Source organism: Dermacentor variabilis, chromosome 7 (assembly GCF_050947875.1).
Source record: "Dermacentor variabilis isolate Ectoservices chromosome 7, ASM5094787v1, whole genome shotgun sequence".
NCBI lineage: Eukaryota > Metazoa > Arthropoda > Arachnida > Ixodida > Ixodidae > Dermacentor > Dermacentor variabilis.
In genome coordinates, this window is record NC_134574.1 from 27,034,529 (window position 1) to 27,056,800 (window position 22,272).

Consider the following 22,272-nt stretch of genomic DNA (forward strand, 5'->3'; position numbering starts at 1 on the left):
ACCTAGGTAAACGTACTCCTTCACAGTCTCTAGAGGCCGACTGGCTATCCTGAACTCTTGTTCCTTTGCCCAGCTATTTATCATTATCGCTGTCTTCTGCATATTAATATGCAACCCGACTCCTACACTCTCTCTGTTAAGGTCTTCAATCATTTGTTGTAACTCGTCTGCATTGTTGTTGAATAGAACAATGTCATGGGCAAACCGCAGGTTACTGAGTATTCGCCTACCCGCCGTGGTTGCTCAGTGGCCATGGTGTTGGGCTGCTGAGCACGAGGTCGCGGGATCGAATCCCGGCCACGGCGGCCGCATTTCGATGGGGGAGAAATGCGAAAACACCCGTGTGCTTAGATTTAGGTGCACGTTAAAGAACCCCAGGTGGTCAAAATTTCCGGAGTCGTCCACTACGGCGTGCCTCATAATCAGAAAGTGGTTTTGGCACGTAAAACCCCAAATATTATTATTATTATGAGTATTCGCCGTCGATCTTTACTCCTAAGCCTTGCCAGTTTAATAGCTTGAATACTTCTTCCAAGCACGCAGTGAGTAACTTTGGAGAAATTGTGTCTCCCTGTCTGACCCCTTTCTTTGTAGGTATCTCTCTGCTTTTCTTCTGTGGAATTAAGGTCGGTGTAGAAGCTCTGTAGATATGTTACGCGAAGGGCGAGTCAGTAAGACGAGCGACTATTTACAGGTTATATTTACAACAACGGTTGCAGCGCTGACCGGTTAGATTCACAGCGCGAGCCCAGTTCGTTCTTCCTCCTCTGTTCTGGAGTGATGGCGCCCACGCGCCTCGTTCAAACAAACAAATATCACACGAGTGTAGCAATATTTTCCAAGCTATTTACGTAAGCGTTCTGTACTCCTTGATTACGTAGTCCCTCTATGACTGCTGGTATCTCTACTGAATCAAATGCATTTTCGTAATCTATGTAAGCCATATAGAGAGGCTCATTGTACTCTGCGGATTTCTCGATAACTGACTGATGACCACGGATGTGATACATTGTAAGGTATCCCTTCCTGAAGCCAGCGCGTTCCCTTGGTTGACAAAATCCAGTGTTTCCCTTATTCTATTGGAGATTATTTTGGTAAATATTTTATATAATACTGGGAGCAAGCTAATGGTCCTATACTTTGTCACTTCTTTAATGTCTCCCGTTTTGTGGATAGGTATTTTGTCTGCATTCTTCCAGTTTTCTGGGATCCTTGCAGTCGATAGACACTTCGTATAAAGAGCCGCAAGTTTTCCAAGCATTATGTCTCCTCCATCTTTGATTAAAGCGGCTGTTATTCCATCTTCTCCTGCCGATCTTCATCGTTTCATGTCTTGCAGGGCCCTTGTGACCTCATCGCTAGATATAGGAGGAGTCTCTGTATCCTGTTCATTACTGTTTCTAAGTGAGGTATCCTGATCCCTCTGGTTACTGTGCAGGCCAGCATAGAATTCTTCCGCTGCTTTTACTATATCTTCGACATTGCTGATGATATTAACCTGGTTATCTTTTAGAGCATACATCTTGGTTTGTCCTATGCCAGGTTTCTCTCTCACTGATTTTAGGCTGCGTTCATTTTTTACGGCATCTTCAGTCTTTCTCGTGTTATAGTTTCTAATATCACTTATTTTCGCCTTGTTGATCAGTTTTGACAGTTCCGCGAATTCTATTATATCTCTTGAGTTGGACACTTTCATTTTTTGGCGTTTCTTTATTACGTCCATTGTTACTTGGGAGAGCTTGCCTACTGGTTACCTTGGTGCATTGCCTCTCACTTCAATTGCTGCCTCTGAAACAAACCTAGTTACAGTTTCATTCATTAGCTCTATGTCATCATCATATGTTTGTTCTAAGGCTGCGTATTTGTTGGCAAGTACAAGCCTGAATTTGCTTTTACCCTAATTGCCTCAAGGTTGACCTCTTTCTTCTTGACCAACTTAAAATTTGCTCTTTCTCTCTTCAAATTCAGGTGAATTCTAGCCTTACTAACCTATGATCACTGCACTTTACAGAGGGCCATTGGGTAATTGAGTGAACCATGTGGGAGGGGGTGGCCGTACACTTCACCAGCGAGGCCAATTCCTGTTCTGGTGGGGGAGTGTCTTGCTGAAGCTTAGTGGGCCGCCGGACGCCGTGTCAAACCAGGACGCCGAGCGCCAAACCGATTCGGCTGTCATATTATCCAACTCACAAGTGGCTTGCCGCCTGTTTCTACATGGAACGGCACCCAAATCAGTAATCAAAATTTTATGCACTCAACTAGAGGGGCACCACACTATCGTATGGTGTCCGGCACACGAGCGACTGGAAGGAAACGCGAGGGCAGACCGTATTGCTCGAGGATTAAAGGTGCGAGCAACGGCGTGGCCTAGCGACGCTCTTCCACCGAATTCTCATGACACCCTCCTACAGCAAAGGAACGAGCGGAGACGTTTTGGACATCCTCACTCCGATTTGAGCAGCCAACAGGAGAGGGACTGGCGTCGTATTCAGACGAATACATACCTCAACCTGCGCCACCTACGCAGAATACACCCCACGAGGTTCACTCACGAGTGCCCATGGTGCACAGATACACCCACACTAAAGCACATCACATGGGAGTGCCCCAGGAGGCCTCCGCACATAGACAGCCCCATATTACACCAACATCCACTAATGAGGAATAGGCAGGGGGAGGCATGGCTTGCGGACGAGGGTCGGGAGAGCCAGTTGGCTCTTCTCGACTAAGCCCAGCGAGCCGCTCGTGCCAGTGGGGCCCTGGAATAGGGGCTCCAACCATCGTGCTTTATTTTATTTATATTGAATAAAGTTTTTCTCTCTCTCTCTTAGTGGGCCTTCCTAATTTGGTTGTACCTGGATTAGTATAGCCCCACTCGCTCTCGTCATATTTTGGCGGTGACAGGCGTCACTCCAAGCCTGCAGATGTTGAGCACTAGGGGGGCGGGCAACCCAAGGTAACTTTCTATGCAAATAAAAAGGAGTACTTTTACCGGTAGAAATATGTATAGCGCCTACCTTTCGTCACAAAGACGCGCAAACCCGCGAAAAAAACATGAATTAAGGTGTATCTGACAGGTACGCTTGTGAGATGCACCTCACTTTTAATTGGCAGACAAGGAACGACATCAAATGGACTCACGCTGAAAAGAAGCGCACAACAAGTAAACAAGTGAGAGTGTAAAATAAAGATTTCTGCAGTAGAATGCAACATATAATAAACAGCATTTAGCAACCAAGGGAAACGGACCGTGCGGGGTTGTGTTACTCCGCCAGTTAATCACAAAAGCAAACAAAATCATCGTCATGCGGCCTTTTCAAAATGGCGTCGTGCTTGACAGCTCCGGATCGTCCACTGTTCTTGAAGAGTCTTTTCATTGGCGGAAGCAATGAGGTGTGCAACAGACGTGGACAAAGTGTATGGAGCCTGAGTATGTTTCACTCTTCAAAAGTCTGCGGTACAGTTCATTTCACTGCTGAGCCCGTTTTACTCATGAAACTTCACCGTCAACTGAAGTGAAACTGGACAATAAATAGTTGCAGCGAAGCAAGCATTTTATTTCAGTTCAATAAAGAATTAGGCTTTCGTCATTCCACTATAAATGGCCAGGAAAAACGTGTAAAATTAGGCGCTTATAATTTTACATTTCTGGTTACCGCCTTATTTGGGTAACAGGAAAAGTTTGAAGTACGGATTATTTGCAGCCTCGTGGAGTAACAGTGGCTGGTTGTTATGAGGGCGTGGGCGAGGCTTCACTGCAGACTAAAGTTGTATTCGACTATAGTAGCGTTTTTTGTATTAGGTTTGGAAGAATTATAGCGAAATATATATTTACGGAACAATCACAGTTCGTTTGGATTCCTCGTTTACTGCTCTACCAAGTGCGAAAACCGACTCGTATTGTTACTTGGGAAGTTGCGTAACGCTGTGTGGCCGCCAGTCCAATACAACCGCCTAGAGCGCAGGTCACTGCGTTTCTAGACGTGCTGCGCCCACCGCGAAAGGTTAGAAAAACACTCACGTAAGAGGCGGTTCGGCCGATAACTGTAGAAGCGTCATTCAAAACGCGTAATGGTTCTCCACTTCCGGCGGCGTTTTCTTTACTTCCTTTTTAAATAAAAGATGTTGATCCAAAAATATTTTCATAAACAACGCTTAAATTTGTTATTATTCGCTTTTCCTTGCAGTTTGGTTGTTCCCTTGGCTCTCTCCCTTAGTAGATCGCTTAATTTCTCAACTCCTTGCGATTTTTGTTTCCAGTTGTCAATTTTGCATGAAAAGTGCTGTACAATTAGGGAAAAACCAGACGAGGTAACGGGTGACAGTCATATTGCTTATGGATTTAAGGGTTATTGCAGGGCTTCATGATGAACGCTGTTTCACATTATCTTATTTCCCACCTTATCTAACCCATATCACGTGTATATGGTACCGGGCATCTGCCAGGGTCGCGGCGAGCCGTCACTCGAGGAAATAATGACGCAAAAGGAAAAGTTAAACGCAATTGGCGTTTTCTCCGGCCTCAACTCGTTCCACGAGAGTACAGACCAGCTGACTAACAACCGAATCCCTTTCCTGGCCCCAAGATTGTTGAAGGGTGAAAGAAGGTTGAACTAACAAAAGCAACAGCTATGCGTGTGAGAGTTGAATTGATGGTGATAACTGAACGCATGTCGAGTAAATCGCGAAGGCGCCGAATTTATGAGAAAACTGGCCTTCACATCCCAAGAGATGCTGATAACTACCGCCATCCAAAAGCAGTGAAAAAGGCAGGAAAATGCTGGCCGATGAATAGCTGCCCTGTCTCAACATTGATCTGGCGGCTCTCTAGAAATGTGTGAGGAGTGATGGCGTGGGTGGGGAGGGGGGGTATGCCATTAGATTTCGGGGGGGGGGGCGGGCCCCCTCCCTGGGTACGTGCTTGATTTGAGCCTTCCTGCGCGTTTGCGAGGAAAAAAGAAAACTAGGGCAAGCTTTACCAATTAAGTGCTTATATCAGTACCACATCGTTTTCAATGTAAATTCCTCTCGCCGTGATATCTGCGTCAATCGGTTCAGCAGTCAGTCAGATTGAATGCAGACTTAGGTGAAGTCACGTGACGCGCTTTTCACCTCCGTTCCAGTGGTGTTACGTGGCAACAGTCACACTGGCTGTTCGATTCCTGTTCGTTTAGTACGCATGTCAGTATGTTTGTGACACACGCAATGACTGGAGAAAGTCCCGTGAGGTGACGCCGCACTTCTTCTCATGTGATGACTTGCTCTTCGTGGCTACACTCTTAAAATTTTTGCCCCCCTATGGGTCTAATGCGGGTGTATTTATCTTTTCAGCATTGTAAACACCCTTGAAACACCCTTTTTTAACGGGAAAGGGTGTTCAACAAGAAAACACTCTTGGAACACCCCAGTCTTTCTAATTTACACCCTAATTATAAGGGAGTAAGTGAACAAGCTTAGAGTATATGATAAATGAACATTGCAAGTTAACGCGTTGATATTGGCCATACATAAAACGCGCGCTACCTGCTTGAATCAGGTAGCTGGAATGATTAGATCGGGGCATCTAGGCAGTAGCGCACTGACTCCGAACAGCGGTCAAAAATGAAGTTTCCCACGAATGTTGATATCGAACGGATGAAACTAACGTGCCGACTTTGCATAGCCAGATATCTGCAAAAGGCTTCATATGATCAATGGCAAAATACTTACAATGCTATCACTCAATACTTAAAGGTGTGCAACCAGTTAGACTGGGAATGGTTAGGAGTGAGGGCTAATGGTAAATAGCGCACCAACTTACGGTTTGTAGGCATACTCAGCAACGCTGCAGACTATTCGAATCAAACGTTTGAGGACCTTGGCGAAGAAAGTGTAAGAGTTTGATTGAAAGTTAGTATGCAGAAGAGAAAAGTAATGTTCCGCAGCCTGGCGAGAGAACGAATGTCATGGTCGGCAGTCAGCCTCTAGAACCTGCGCAGAAATACGTTTATTGAGGTTAATTACTCGCAGGGGCCTCTGATCAAGGAAATTTTAAAAAATGTCTGGAGAGCTTACGGCAGGCATTACTAATTCATAACCAGGGAGCTTACTGCTAATCATTGCTTTCTACCGTTACTACCATATGGGGCCGTAACTTGGAAGCTACCAAAGAAGCTCGGGAAGACGTTGAGGACCGCGCAACGAGCGATGGAATGAAAAAAAAATATTACGCATGACGATAATAGACTGGAAGACAGCGATGTGGATTAGAGAGCGAACGGGGATAGCTGATATTCTGGTTGACATTAAGAGAAGTCGTGCTGGGCAGACATTGCAATGCGTAAGGGAGAGAACTGCTGGTCTATTGGTGTTGCAGAATGGGTGCTAAGGGAAGGGAAGCACAGTCGAGGACGGCAGAGAATAATGTGGACGTGATGGAATTAGGAAAATTGAAGACACGTGGAACCAGTTAGCACAAGACAGGGGTATTGGAGATCGCTGGAGGAGCTTTCGTCCTGCGATGGACATCAAAATAATCTGATAATGATGATGATGTGACGACATTCATGCCAGCTTCGCGGCATGTCATTCATGTTATGTCGTGCATGCGTGTCATGCACGTTCTGATAGCTCGACTTGCGTCGATTGCGGGGCAGGGGGGGAGGTAGCGGCGTAGCCAAGTGGGGCACACCGGGCACTTGTAACGCTCACTAGCAGTAAATTTTTGCTACTATGACAATGACCCCGCTCCTTCCCCCTCCACTGTCAATTGGGACCCTCCAACTCCCCCTTACAGAAAAAATTTTCTCGCTACGCCACTGTGGGGAGGGGGGGTGTAAAATTGCTGTAGACCCCCTTCCCCTAACTTGTCAACGGAAACGGGGGAGGGTATCTTCCACCGGGCCGCAAACCTTAGGCAGCCCAATTACCGGCTGATTTTCCTTTTGGACCTGAATACTGCTCTAATCTCATTACACAGTAGGATTCGTGGCGGTTCGAGGACATGCGACAATAAAAAAAAAACCACATACAGCTATCAGCAAGTCCTAGCTTGAGCAGATGTTTGGGAGCTGGGCAAGACTCTCATAGAAAGAAAAGCTTCGCACCCCTCTTACACGCATTGTCAACTCTGGGTCACCGCCGACTGCACCTTTCCGATAAGAAAAATCACACAGAAACTCCTCTGGAATTTGTTTAAGTATGCGTAAGAATTGTGACTCTTCGTCATCTACACGCAGTCCATGTGGTTATCAATGTTATGAGACTTGATCCGACGAGTAAAGCGACAGCGCTGCGGCGACACGAGCTGCTGTGGTCGGCAGCGCCAAGTGAATGGCGCAAGCAAAGTACTGCAGGTGGGGGGTCCACGTGCGCTGGTGACGTTCTGTTCGTTTTGAGCCGTTATCGCTCTTTAGCACTTCTCAACCGCGTCGAACCATGATCAACCGTTCTCCGGCGGCGGCTGCTTGTGGCACGGCCGCGCGAACCGTATCTTGAAAGCGAACTGCAATGTGGACAGAGTGTGCCGACTGCTGAAAACTTCACGCGCTGTGTTCTCACCGTTTACTTCGCTTTGAAAACGGAATCGCGTACACCTATCTTGAAAGTGATCTGCGAAAAGCGCATAGTGCGGCATGAGCTGAAAGCTTCGTGAGCGCTGTGTTCTCGCCGCTGCGGTCGCGTTGACGCGAGAGCTAGCACGAAGGTGAATTCACTCGCTGCTGCGGGTTCTATTTTGAAAGATATCGTGCGGTACGAACTGACGGACGGATAGTTTTTCTGGTTGGGTAAGTATAGAAATGCTTACGTTATAAAAAAATCGCAGGGTTCGCGAATTTCACGATAACAACCAACACCAATGTACTCCCCCGCGCCCCGGGAAAAGGGACACTACCCCTCTGTCTCAGTTGAAGAAACGATGATAAAACGTTAACAACGACAAGAACGGCATTTCTTAACGCGTTGTCTTATGGCCTCCGAGATTTGCGCGCGAAGCTGGCGCGCGCGAATCTGCGAGGCCATAAGTGGCTGCCTAATGGCATAAAAAGACAAAAAGATAATGCCAAACGACACAGTAAAAAATGCAAACAAAGAACTGATCTTAGCTATACTGTTTGGGGAAAGAAATAAAAAACTAGACAGCCGTAACACACGCCTCTAAAGCGACCACCGCCGGGATAACGCGGAACCAACAGTTGGCAAGATTCATTCGCGCTTCATTGCTTCGTCCGCTCCGTCTCCGCAACGAGAGCCGCCATCCTTTCGCGCCTGCCGTTTTGTCATAGTTTCGTTTTTTTGCAAGTCTGCGCACGCAGCTCATCGGTAGATGCACAGGTGCACGGCGTCGCATTGCGACCTGCGGCATTTTCTCGTGTTCGCGCAATCAGTGTGAAACATGTCGCATCTGAAATATTTGATAGAAGTGCCTCACGTCCAAGTCAAGCCGCCGTATGGGTGTATGGCTGTGTGCCCCGTTCTCGGAAGCGTCGAAGGGTTTCCGGCATGTGGATTTCAGGTACGTGCAAATGCGTCTCGCCCTCCTATTGAGCTCCGAAGCAAAGCGTGCAATATTTCATTTGAAAGATGCCGTGCCCGTCATTATGGTGTGAATTTCGACCGGCAAACGAGAACTGTAGCACTTAGCGCACACCGCGGCTGCTAAGTCACCGTGCAAATTGTTTTACGTTACCGTAATATGTTGCTGTAAGTCTAGTCTGCGGCTTGTGGTCAGCTATCCCATTGACTTTTGCTTGTGGCAGCGATAGGTATATAAATGGAAGCGGTAATAATTTTCGAGAGCAGACAGTTGTTTCGCTCGATGTTTGGTCGTATTCATGGCGTTATGGTGGCTAGAAAACTAACTGGCTTGATCGTGCTTAGTTCCAACTCCAAGGGGTGTGACGTTGGCGCTGTATGTGTTTGTTTTCCGTGCCGCGAGTACCACTTTCATGCTTTTGTTGCATGAGAGTGGTAGCTGCTACATGCCGCCTGGGAAGAATACAATAAAAGCAATTTCCTCCCTTTCATACGTATGCGATGTGACGTAACAAAATTTCCAGCGTTTTATTCGGAGCGTAAATATCCAGTATAGGTTAGTAAGAAATTCAAATTCTATCTTAGCTTAGCAGGCGTGAAACAAGTGAAACTCGCATTCTTTTTTAAATTGTTCGCCCAAACCGCACCGCCCGCAGATGCGTCATCGGGTATTTGACAGTAGCTTCGCTACGTGAGTTGTTTTATGCGCAAATATTGTCCGGTTAAGTATACTGTTAATTTATGCCGACGCTCGTTCATCTCAATTTTAAGTGATTACTATCCCCGAGTACCGGATGATGCCAAACTTCTTGTGAGGTGTAGCAAATGCGGGAAATTCAAAGTGGCGTGGCTGCAAGTTCCTGTTTTTACGTTTCTTGAATTCAAAGCCAACAGACACAGTATCACTGATTTATTTCCATTTCTGCTGCACTTGATCAATCTAATGTGACAACTGTATTTGCTCTTTAACCTTCTCCATTTACTGTGTATTCAGCTTGGTTGCCAGAAAATGCTTGAATTTTTTTCAGTATCCAAGTGACGAAATATTTCACTGACGGCCGTGTGTGAAACAGGCAAGATGACAAAATTGATAGCAAAATGATGACATGTTTCTTTTGTAGAGTTTGGACTCGACTTTTGGTGAGGATGTCGATCGACCTTGGGCCTGGTGACAGCACATTCGACATGGCCAAAGCGCAGCCTATCAGTTGAGTGCCCCCGAATAGACCGTGAACATCGAAAAATCAAGCAGAGCCAGGTAGGGGCAATTTTTATTTCGGAACAGAATACTGACAGCTGCCTCTTTTTTTAAGAACTAAACAACATATTTACAAACCAATCCTTTCTCTTTGTGCAGCCTACATAGAATTGTTTTTTGCTTGCTATACAGATCTTCAGAAAGCACTTCTTCTGAACCCTTTTTGCATGCACAAATAAAAAAAGAAGAGTGCACTCTCTGAAGAAATTGATGCGCTGAAATGTGCGTTCGACACACACAGAGATGCAAAATAACCAACAACTTTAATGTGGTAAAAAGAACAGGTTTGAAAGATGTTCTAAAATCATAAACCGCCTTGGCATACGGATCTACATATAACAGCAACAGAGGTGCATGCAGAGAAGTGTTTGAAATGTTTGCAAGATATGGACATTGTCTAAGAAATTGTTTTTATTTACTCGGAGCTTCTTGGTGCCATGGCAGTGCAGTGAAAGCTCAAGATGATGTCCCTGCTCCTAATAAAGCACCTTTAGATTTGAAAATTAAATTAAGGGCTTTTACATTCCAAAGTCACAACCTGAAGTTTTAGGAACCTGGCCTTCTTTAATGTACACCTGAATCAAAGTGCATAAGCATTATTGCATTTTACCCCCATTGGAGGGCAGCTGCCACGGCCTAGATTGAAGCTGTGACCAGCATGACTGAGCAGCATGACATCATAGTAACTGGGCTATAACACCAGGTCAGAATGAGAAATACTGCTTAGAACTACCAACTTGGCTCACAAGCACTTTGCACTAACTTAAGGGAGTATGGCGTACTGACAGCGACCGTTTATGTACCAATTTCTTTTTAGCCTGACTCCATTATTAGGGTGCGAAGCTTGAATTAGTCAAAACCAGCCTAAATCACAGAACCAGCTCAAAACACGCACCATGTATAGCTGGATATTGACATGAAAATGGAGTCAATTCGTGTCGCCGAAAGTGGAGGTGGCAGTCACACTATTTCATGCATTTTGCCTAAAACATAGTCAATAATAATTAATCAATTTCTAAAATATTCTTTTCAAAAAGTTTTTTTTCAAGCATGAAAGGAGGAGCCAAATGGTGTTCAGGTGCACGAGTGGTTAGTTGCACGGCACTTCTTGCATCCATTTACAGGCTTCTTTCAAGCTTGAAAAAAAAAATTTGTTGCACCTATTGAGCAGTAGAAAGCTGGATCGGGAATTTTTCAGGATGCTCTACAATTTTCGCACTGATACTTTTGCTTTGAATATAATATTTGAGCAGTTAAATAATCGTTAATAACTAATTACCTAATTAGGAAAAATGCAAAAATTGGTTTCACTTGCTCAAAACGATGGCAAACGACATTACCTTCGTTCTGTCCAGCTACGTGGCACCTGTACATATGTAAAGCTTGCACAAGTCACACAGACCACCTGGTACTTACAAGGCATATATAGAAGCTGCTAAGTTGTGTGAGCCAGCCATGCGTAGCGAATCATGAGAAAGAGCCACGTTTCTTGGACTTAAGGGCATGATAAGATTTACATGCTCGACACCTTGTATCAGTGTGTTCTAGGCCTGTTCGTAGTTTAGCTGCTACATAAACAATATTTCTCCACGTGTAAGCTCATATGCATCTTTCAAGTATATTGCCTCGTGTGTCCAAAATAAAGCATCCTCGCGCTTCCTTCATTATGTCTTCATCTGTTGCTGTGCGAAATTTTTAACATGCAACTGCACAAATTTCATATAGTTTTCATATTTACTCGTTGTTTGCTGGCTTTATTTCTGAACAATTTGTTCTCTGTAAACCGTGTTGCACACAGCAGTACACAGCATTTCTGTCTAGAGTGGGAATTCTTTTTTTTCAGATTGACATTAATACACCTTGCCTGGGCAATGTAAGGCATTCTACGTAACACGGCCCTGCAATAATGTTTTATATTGCATTCCAGCACCATGCGAAAGCTGTTTACTTATCAGATGAGAATATGTATAAGTGTCGGAAGTAACAGGACTGGAAAAAGCCAGCAGATAATGAGGCCAAGGAAAGCATACAGCAACATGTTCCACGTTTTTTATATGAAGTATAGAAATGATAAAATCAAGGTAAATGAAAGTGGATGAAAAACATCTACCTGTGGGTGGGGAACGGTCCCATAACGTTCACATTACGCATGTGGTATACTAACCACTATGGTACTACGGCCGCGTTCTAGCGTCGACAATCTGAGGGGCCCTTGTGGACGGTTGAATGCTGCCTCGGTAGCACAGTGGTTAGTGCATCGCATGCCTAATGCAAAGGCTGTAGGTTCGTTCTCCCTCCATGGCTGGTTGTTTTTTTACCATTTTCATTTCCCTTTATCATTTCTACATTTAAATAGAAAATTACAAATGAGTTTCCTCGTGCCTTCCCGGGCATCTTCCTACTGTGATTAAGAAAAACTCTGACCCTCAGTATCCTTTCATGTCGTTTGGTAGAACAGCAGCTTCATTTTAAAAATAATGAATTCACCTTGTTCAGCATCTCAATGGGGTCTCAAATATTATCACAGCATGTGTATTACTAAGTGAAGTTTTTGTTAAGATGATGATATAGCATGGGACCTAATTAGTAGCCTTTGTGTAGAGATATGACTAGTCTAATAAATAGGAAGATTTTAAGAAGCACTTCTAACATGGTCTGATCATGTGTTAAAAAGAAACTAATCTAGCATGATTTCAGGCATAACTGTTGCCCCTGAAAAATATTTGGATCAGCATTGGCATTTTTTTTAGAGAGCACCAATACCGCTTTGATTGAAGAAGCCTCGTGGAACATGAAGCATCGCTTCTTGTTGAGTCAAGGAAATATTATCTGCATATCTGAGGTTCATGTGTCATATGCTCGAATGCTGTTTGAAGGCTGCTAACAAGAAAATTACTTCACTTGCCTTCCAGAGATTGCTTCAGTAGTCTATGCTACTCGATCATAACCAATTTACCAGAGTGAACTTTCATCACAGTTGGCTTTGCAATGTTTGTGCAAAATACCACAATTGCCTACTAGACATGTGACTGCACTAAAACTTGGAATTAATGACCAGTAAGATTTATGGGAAAGAAAAACTTAGTTTATTACTCCAGAACAAAATGCCAGGCCTTTCGGTTATTTCTGCCATAGAGTTTCTTACAGTAAATACTAGAGGGAACTCTGGCGCTGCAGTCGTACTACCATGGGAATGACGGGAAGCACATGGATTTGTCTGATATTTGTGCTTGTGAATTCAGACGGTCTTGTGGCTTTGTATAATATACGCTATATAAATCGTATTGTCGTAAATTTCAGTGCAGTCTATACTCTTCGAAGTGCAGAAGGCGCCGCCAACACGCATAATTGCTGTTAATTGCAACGATTGAGCTTGTCCAGGTGACCAAATTGAAACGCGCCAGGCGTCTCAAGGCACTGGTATGCGGGCGATAAATTCATCAGGGCGTTGCACTCGCTTGTCGTTACATGCCTCCGTGGCTTAATGGTTTCAATATCAGACTTCTGTTCTATAGTTCCGGTGTTTGAATCCTGTAGTCGGACGATTTAACGTTTATTTATTTATTACACAGTATATTGTTAAAGATGACTAGTTTACAAAGTCACAAAGCCGTTTGAAGCCAAATTGACGAAGTTGAGGCAAATCCATTAACTTCCCATAATTCCCATGTTGGTGGAACCTTTCTTGTTTCATCTCCTGTAGACACTAGCGTCAGAGTTCCCTCTAGTAATTATTGTATGAAACTATGATTCCTGCACCTCGCTCGTGCAGAAGCGGCACCAAACCTGCTGCGTAAACATGGACTACCTTTCGGCCAAGTGCAGGGAATGCTGTGAACTCGCCCTCTACAAAGCCTGCACTAAGTAAAACAAAGAACAACGTGCAGTTGCAGCAATGTTGAACTGGTGGAACGTGTAGTGAAATGCAGCGCCTCCGGAACTAGTTCAGAAAGTGCAGCTTAATCGTGTGGAGATTATATAGTAACAGAAGTTGAGTGATTCTGCATTACATTCACGAAATATACTTCATGATACCTTTCCATTTATTTCCTCAGTTATTAAGAACCTCTTTTGCATTGTTGGACAAAACTACAGCATGCCAACATATTTTCTAGCATTCACTGGTAGCAAACATGTCAAAACTTGTTCTAATTTCTGGATTGCCGCTTTACCCATGAACCCCCAAGTTAATTCCGGAAAAATGTGCCAAATTTTCCAAATTTTTTATGTATTCATTTTCTCGGTGTCATTCTCCTTCTAAAAATATATTACTTCATTGGTCTCTGATTAAAAGTGATACAAAAATAAAGCTGCTCTTGAGGGCAGCTTTCCCTCAATGCCGACTGTAACTCATCTTTGACAGTCAGAGCAGCATAACAAGGCAGAAAGAGCGCGACTCGTCATTGACGATATTGCTACTACCTCCAGTCACTAGTACAGCTTGGGATCAAGGGTTAAAGGTTGCGATTTTGTTGCGGCCCAATTTTAATTCTGCAGCTGTTGCACTTGGGGTGTAGCGTGTGTATGTACATGTGCATGCATTAAAATGACTTCACGCTAGAGCAAAGCAACTGTAGTGCTGAGAGGCATTAGTCATCTTTATATATTTGCTTTGTAAAGATGCGCTAAGTTTAGCTTTTGCAGCATAGACTTGACGCTCTTTGGCCAAAGATGCCCTTGTGCTACTAAAGCCTATCAATTATTTACTTTTTGCAGTAGCAGGTGCTTATTCTTTCTTCAAGATCGGTGTGCCAGTTTTAATTTGTTTTTCTTGAACTGTGCATTTGCCACTCACAGGACTGCATGTCATCTGAGGTGTTCCTTTTTCAATCAAGAATGTTGAGATTGTCTTTTTGAAACTCGATTTCTTGCCCCAAACGAGCTTGTACAAACTCACCAGGCTGATAATTCTACCTGCTTATATATGAAATAGGCTGCGGTTATGAACCCTCATAATGAATGACACATAGTACAAAAATATTATGTATTAAAACAATTTCATGAAATTTTTCGTGTATTTCGCGTTCGTGTTCACTACTCTACTCTTGTGTCCTGTCTGCGTGCCTCACCTCTTTTTTTACATATTAAATATCGTCTTAACCCAACCATGGTTTTTTACCACAATACAGGGAGAAAAAGTTCCGGTAACACCATGCATTCAGTGTGGTGGCCCAGACGTGTATGCAAGCAACCTCCTTCATGTGGACCAAGAACTACTCTGCAGTGTCTCGCAGACTTCCATGCGAAGCCCTCAACATTCTCGTGTCAGTGGAATGGCGGCTCATCTATCAGCGTGTCCATCATCAAGACGGCCAGTTGTGAAGCTTCTGAACCCGTTTAAGAAAGCTTAATGATTTTTTTATTTAGTTTTCACGGTTGGCCGTAGAATCTTACCACTTTTGATCTTTCTAATTTTTTTACCGGACACAAAGCGGTGCAATAACTTTAAACCGGTGTAATGTATTTAAGTGATGCTCACTCTAATGCCTATCTGGTTTTGGTAGTGTTTAAGAAATTTGAATATCTGATGAGGTAACAGCATTTGAATTTGTCATCGTGACTCGTTTCAATGAGCTGCTAGGAAATAAGACGCAAAACTTATCACACGCCAGTTGTAGCATTTTTGTTTTTATGACTACAGTATACACGTTTCAGAAGATGGGAAGTGGGGAAGAAAGCCTCAAGAACATAATCATCCTAGGATTGTCATGTCGTTACAGCTCTGCAATGACTAATGCCTCATACATCTTGGGAGAACATTGGTTGCAATGCCTACAGGTATATTTGATAAGAGTATAGCTTGCACCCAGATTTACCACAAAGTTGATGGCTGGTGGCTTTTTTTGTCGCCTTCATGTTACTACTATGTATTCAATATTTATTCAGATGGAAAGGACACTACAGGCACTGAAGTACCAAATGGCACTTGCATTTCAGGGGACAAAGTGCCCAGCATGCCTGTCACAAAACGTGTTCTAGGGGCTACCTTGCCTCTCTAGGTAAATGGGCACCAGATGCTCTGTGTACAGTGTAATCGGTGTACTTGTCTGGAGTGCTTGAAAGATGTGCTATGGGTTGTACTGGCACTGTCTGAAGGTAATGCATGGTTCTAGAAAGCTGCAGCTGAGCATCTGCCACCATTCTGAAGGAACTGTCCTAATTTATTTTGTTGATGTGGTTGAAATTTAGAAGCTGCAATGAATAGTTGTGAATGTGGCTGTGCTGCCGAACTAAAGCATAAATTACTCACTTCGACTCCCACAACGCCCTCTGAAAGTTTTACTACGTGGTATCTGTGTTTGCTGCCTGACCTTATGGCACCTTTACGAGCAGTCGTAAGTGATTGCAGCTGCTGAGGCTTTATCAACTGGCAAGGTGAAAAAACAATGCTGTGCCACCAGTGTGGCTGCACACTCTCAGATGCAAGCTATCTTGAACCAGGTGTTCGGTAGACAGTACCTGTGCAGCCAAAACATTGTGTTTGCGCCCTATAGGCAAATGCGTTCGTAACTGCCCACAAGTGTGCTGTGACAACAGAAAGTTGAGAACAAGCAGCATTTTTACTGCTGTTTCTTCAAAACATTAGTGCCAGTCATTCTTTCACCAAGGCTGGTAATCATGCATATGTAATTAGAACAGGGCCTTTCCGACACACAAGAGGTCATGTGTCAAGTTTATTTAGATCAGTAATCTATGAGATGGAATTATAAAAAGTATACCTATTGCTCCTCAATGGTCTCTTGGAGAGATGACCATTCCCGGCAGTTTAGGTTTGACTTTTTATGTCCAGATTTGGTGTGCTTATTGCAACTATAACTAACAGTCGGTGCTCTGTCCTGCCCAGTTTTTATGCTGTCTTTGTGATATTTGCAGTATTTTGCAGTTTAGCTGAGCGAAGTATATGTCTTTAGTGTTACTAGCTTTCAGGTTCAAATTTTGTGCAGTGCTCACTAGTTATCACTAGCCATGTTTTGTTCACATATACTCTTGGATTGTTGCGCGAAGTGACATGGACACAGACTACAAGCAGACGAGACGAGCGCTAACTCTGAACTAAATTTTATGTATATATATATATATATATATATATATACCCCGCAGGGGCGTCTGCGTCAGCAGGCGTTTGGTGTGTTGCGACACCACGTACCCGAGCACACGAGAGTTGGACCCTCCCGCGTGTAGCCGTGCGCGGCTTAGCCGTGTATGGGAAAAAAGGGGATCCTGGGGGTTGAGCCGAAGCTGGGTGTTTGGACCTTTAAGGCCCCCCGGCGGAGGCAACACACCTCTTCGGCCTCGGCTTCACATAGACGGCACCCCCGGACTGACCCACCCGGGGGAAATCGGCAGTCGCCTTTTCCTGTCCTCCTCTCCAATCTTCGTCTTTCTCTCTCGCCTTTTTCATCTTTCCTGTCTTCTCATCACTTCTCCTCACTTCCTAGTTTCCCGGCGGCAAGGGTTAACCTTGTGTAGCTAGCCAGCCTTGGTTATGCTGTATTTGGTTGTAGCAGCGATGTACGGCTGGCGTTGGCAGGGTTTCTCTAGCAGGAACTCCTGTCACGTCCCCCTGTTGGGCTCCATGGTGGGTGGTTGGCATCGCGGCCGAAAACCCTACTGTACTCATGGAAAACGCTTTTCCTAAACTCCCTGATCGCCCTCACAAACGAGGGGGCACCGAAGATCTCTTTCAGTTTTTCGGACGACAAGTCCAGAACTTTCCTAGATATCATGTGATCCACTCAGAAAACCCAGACAAACTAGTGCGTAACATTTCACCGTTCCTTGTTTCGAAGTCTTTAGCTGAAGTTTTTGGAACAGGATATAAGGCGTCGAGAATGACAAGTGGTGATCTTCTCTTGGAGCTCCACGATAAGAAGCAGTACGAGAAACTGCGGTAACTTGTCTCATTTGGCGAGACCCAAATAACAGTAACACCGCACCGTACCATGAACACCACCCGCGGCGTTGTATCGGACGATGACATGCTAGAGCTCACTGAGGCTGAACTCTTGGAGGGCTTCAGTGAACAGAATGTCATAAATGTTAAGCGAATTAAGATCAGGCGAGACGGTAAAGAGATCAATACGAAACACCTGATACTCACTTTCGGTTCAAGTGTCCTCCCCGAGTCCATCGAGGCCGGTTATATCAAACTTCGTGTTAGGCCATACGTGCCCAATCCTCTCAGATGCTTTAAGTGCCAAAGGTTCGGCCACAGTTCACAGAACTGTCGAGGCCGGCTGACATGTGCCAAGTGTAGTGACACTGAACATTCCTCCGAAACATGGCAGAAGACTCCACATTGTGTCAACTGTGATGGCGAGCACGCCGCATACTCGCGCGCCTGCCCGTCCTGGAAAAGAGAAAAAGAGATTGTGACAATCAAAGTCAAAGAAAATATATCTTTCAAGGAGGCACGTAGGCGGGTGTCATACCTGTCTAAGAGCAGCTTTGCCGATGTGGCGCCTAAGGGGGCAGCGTCACAACGGCCTCCGGCAGCTGTCCGACTCACAGGCAGTGAGTCGGCAGTTACGCCATCTGCCCCCGCGGCGGCTGCAGCTAGCGCTGCTCCGTCAACCGAGGAGAAGGGACCATCCACCCCGAAGGTGGGTGCAGCCGACACTGCCCCAACCTCCGAGGCCCCTTCCAGCGCTGGAAACGGCCAGCGCAGCCAAATCCCTCAGGGAGCCCTATCGACCTCCGGGCTGGTGGGCGCAAGGGTCTTGCCTTCCAGGGCAGGACTCTCTCGGAAAACCTCTCGCTCGCAAGAGCGCTTGTCCGGCGTCTCACAGGAGGCAATGGACACTACACCTGTCCCCAAGGCGCACCAAACGCCTAAGGAGCGTCGAGAATCGCTCGAACGCTTCAGAAAGAACAAAACACCTATTACAGGGCCTCGAAAGGGCTCTAATATAAGGCATCCACTCCGTTTCCGTAAACACAGCACCAATTTACCTTAAACATGGATACACAAATAATTCAATGGAACATCAGAGGTCTCCTTAGAAACCTTGATGATTTGCAAGAACTCATCCACAAACATAATCCAAAAGTGCTGTGTTTACAGGAAACACACTTAAAATCTAAACACACAAACTTTCTCCGTATGTATGTTACGTTTCGCAAAGATCGCGATGATGCAGTCGCATCATCGGGTGGTGTTGCGATTCTTACTCATAGAAGTATTGCGTGTCAACCTTTACAGCTACAAACGCCCCTTGAAGCAGTGGCGGTTCGAGTTGTCCTACTAAACAAACTCATCACCATTTGCTCCATTTACATACCCCCGCATTACCAACTGAACAAACATGAATTTCACTCCTTGATCGATCAATTGCCAGAACCTTACGCTGTTCTTGGCGATTTCAATGCGCACAGCTCCCTGTGGGGCGACTCTCGTATAGATGCGCAAGGTCGCCTTGTTGAACAGTTCCTTTTTTCTTCTGGAGCGTGCCTTCTCAATAAGAAAGAACCCACATATTACTCTCTTGCAAACCGATCCTTTTCGTCAATAGATCTTAGTATAGTCTCCCCGTCTGTACTGCCTGAACTTGAATGGGAAGTTACCGACAACCCTTACGGTAGCGACCACTTCCCTATACTGCAAAGATCATATAAAGAAAACGAATATCCACCATACGCTCCTAGGTGGAAGATTGAGACAGCTGATTGGGAGAAATTTCGATGTCTAACTAGTATCTCATGGGCTGACCTGTCTTCGTTAGGAATTGACGCTGCAGTCGAGTTTTTTACAGCATTCATAATAGATGTCGCATTTAAATGCATATCAGAAGTAAAAGGCTTGGCCTGCAAACGGCGTGTCCCATGGTGGAACGACGATTGTAGGATCGCTCGTAAAAAACAGAACAGGGCGTGGGGGTTGCTACGCGCTTCTCGCACTGCACAGAATCTAGTTAACTTTAAAAAAGTAAAATCCGAAGGCAGGCGAACCCGCCGACAGGCCAGATGAGAAAGTTGGCAGAAGTTTCTATCAAGTATTAACTCGTTCAGAGATGAGGCGAAAGCCTGGTACAGGGTCACTAGGATAAGAGGGCGACAAGCACATGCACTCCCTTTGGTAAACACAGAAGGCGATACCCTACAAGATCAGGCGGACTCACTTGGGGAGTACTTTGAGAGCGTGTCAAGTGCCAACCATTACTCGCAATCCTTTCTGAAACATAAACAAATAGAAGAATGTAAGCCACTCATGAGAAAATGTCAACAGAATGAACCATACAGATGTCCTTTTAGCATTGCCGAGTTGAGAGCTGCCTTGAGCGCATGCAAGAGCTCTGCACCGGGATCTGACAGAATCATGTATGAAATGATCAAAAACTTACATAAAGACACCCAAGTTACACTAGTCACAATTTTCAACACGATTTGGGCTGCGGGATACTTCCCGACTACATGGAAAGAAGCGATTGTGATCCCGGTTTTGAAACAAGGCAAAGATCCTTCCTCAGTGGCAAGTTACCGCCCGATAGCCCTGACAAGTTGCCTTTGTAAGGTATTTGAAAAAATGATCAGTCGCCGTCTCGTGCATCTCCTAGAGTCCAGTAAAATGCTTGACCCATTTCAATGTGGTTTTCGGGAAGGGCGCTCTACAACCGACCATCTTGTGCGCATCGAAGCGAGCATTCGCGATGCCTTCGTGCACAAGTAATCTTTCTTATCTGTATTTCTGGATATGGAAAAAGCGTACGACACAACCTGGCGGTACGGAATCCTGCGCGATCTTTCCGCGCTAGGTATCCCCGGCAATATGCTAAATACTATAGAGAGCTACCTAGAGAACCGTACATTTCGAGTGAAAATAGGTCCTGCACTGTCGCGTACATTTATACAGGAAACTGGGGTACCCCAGGGTGGCGTACTCAGCTGCATGCTCTTTGTCGTAAAGATGAACACGCTTCGTGCATCTTTACCACCAGCTATTTTCCATTCCGTCTACGTAGACGATATACACATAGGTTTTAAATCCTGCAACCTCACAGTCTGCGAGAGACAGGTACAGCATGGTTTGAACAAGCTGTCACAGTGGGCAGAGAAAAATGGATTTAAAATCAATCCTCACAAGAGTTCTTGTGTTCTGTATACAAGAAAGAAAGGCCTGGTTCCGTATCCTTGCTTAGAACTGTGTGGACAACAGATACGTGTAAACAAAGAACACAAATTTCTAGGTGTTATACTTGACAATAGACTCACTTTCATCCCACACATAAAACATCTTAAAGAAAAATGTCTGAAAACAATGAACCTATTGAAACTTCTATCGCAGACTACGTGGGGTAGTGACAGGACGTGCCTAATGAATCTCTATAAGAGCCTGATTCGGTCACGATTAGATTATGGTGCCGTGATCTATCATTCTGCCGCCCCGAGCGCGCTAAAGATGCTAGACCCGGTCCACCATCTAGGAATCCGCTTAGCCACGGGCGCTTTCAGAACGAGTCCCATACAAAGTTTATATGCAGAATCGAATGAGTGGTCACTTCATATCCAGAGAACATACATCAGCCAAACATATTTTTTGAAAGTCCACTCTAATCCTCAACATCCGTGTTATAATACCGTTAACGAGATGACATACGCTACACTCTTTCGCAATCGTCCCTCCGTAAGACAGTCTTTCTGGCTGCGTGTGAGGGAGCTTAGTGAAGAAATGCATGTTCCACTCCTCGAGCTTCGCCTAATGTATGCAGCCAAGCTGCTACCTCCTTAGGAGTGGCAGCTGATACAATGCGACACATCTTTCGTTCAAGTTACAAAGCACGCTTCAGACATTGAAATCCAAATGCATTTCCGGGAACTCCAACACAAACACTCCTGCACAGACGCATCGAAGTCGCACGACGGGGTGTCCTATGCAGCCGTCGGTCCATCCTTCTCGGAATCCGGCGTACTGCATCCGGAAACTAGTATCTTTACGGCTGAAGCCTACGCAATATTATCGACCGTGAAGCATATAAGGAAATCAAAACTCAAAAGATCAGTTATATATACGGACTCCCTAAGTGTTGTGAAGGCTTTGATATCGTTCTGTAAGCACAAAAATCCCGTTATAATTAAACTCTATTCCATCTTATGTAACGCATATATATCTAACCAGCATGTGATTATATGCTGGGTGCCAGGACATAGGGACATCGAAGGTAATGTTCTGGCGGACCAGATGGCCACGTCAGTTGCATGGCATTCTGCTAATCCCACCGCTGCAGTTCCTGTCACAGATCTGAAGCCCTTCTTGCGGAGGAAACTACGAAATCACTGGCAACGCCTATGGTACGCGGAAACAAATAATAAGCTCCACGTGATAAAGCCACAGTTAGGATTCTGGCCCTCTGTAACAAAATCACGCCGAACAGATGCGTCTCAGAATAGGACACACATTTGGCACTCATAACTATTTACTGACTGAAAATGATCCTCCAACCTGCGGTAGATGCGGGGAGAGGCTGACCGTCCTCCACGTCCTCCTGGAGTGTCGGGAAGCCGAA

General features: G+C 45.0%; 1 protein-coding gene across 5 annotated transcripts in view; it reads left to right on the top strand.

Annotated features, from left to right (window-relative positions):
- The window catches only part of LOC142587383 (uncharacterized), a 209,680-nt gene that overhangs the window by 56,796 nt on the left and 130,612 nt on the right, over nucleotides 1-22,272 (top strand). Inside the window, exons 5-6 of one of the 5 annotated variants that reach the window (XR_012829508.1) lie at nucleotides 9,636-9,772; nucleotides 14,902-16,436. The exons of the other annotated variants lie outside the window; for them this stretch is intronic. The gene's annotated coding sequence lies outside the window, so the exon portion shown is untranslated. Of the gene's footprint in view, nucleotides 1-9,635; nucleotides 9,773-14,901; nucleotides 16,437-22,272 lie in introns of those variants that run through there. 5 annotated transcript variants of the gene reach the window in all.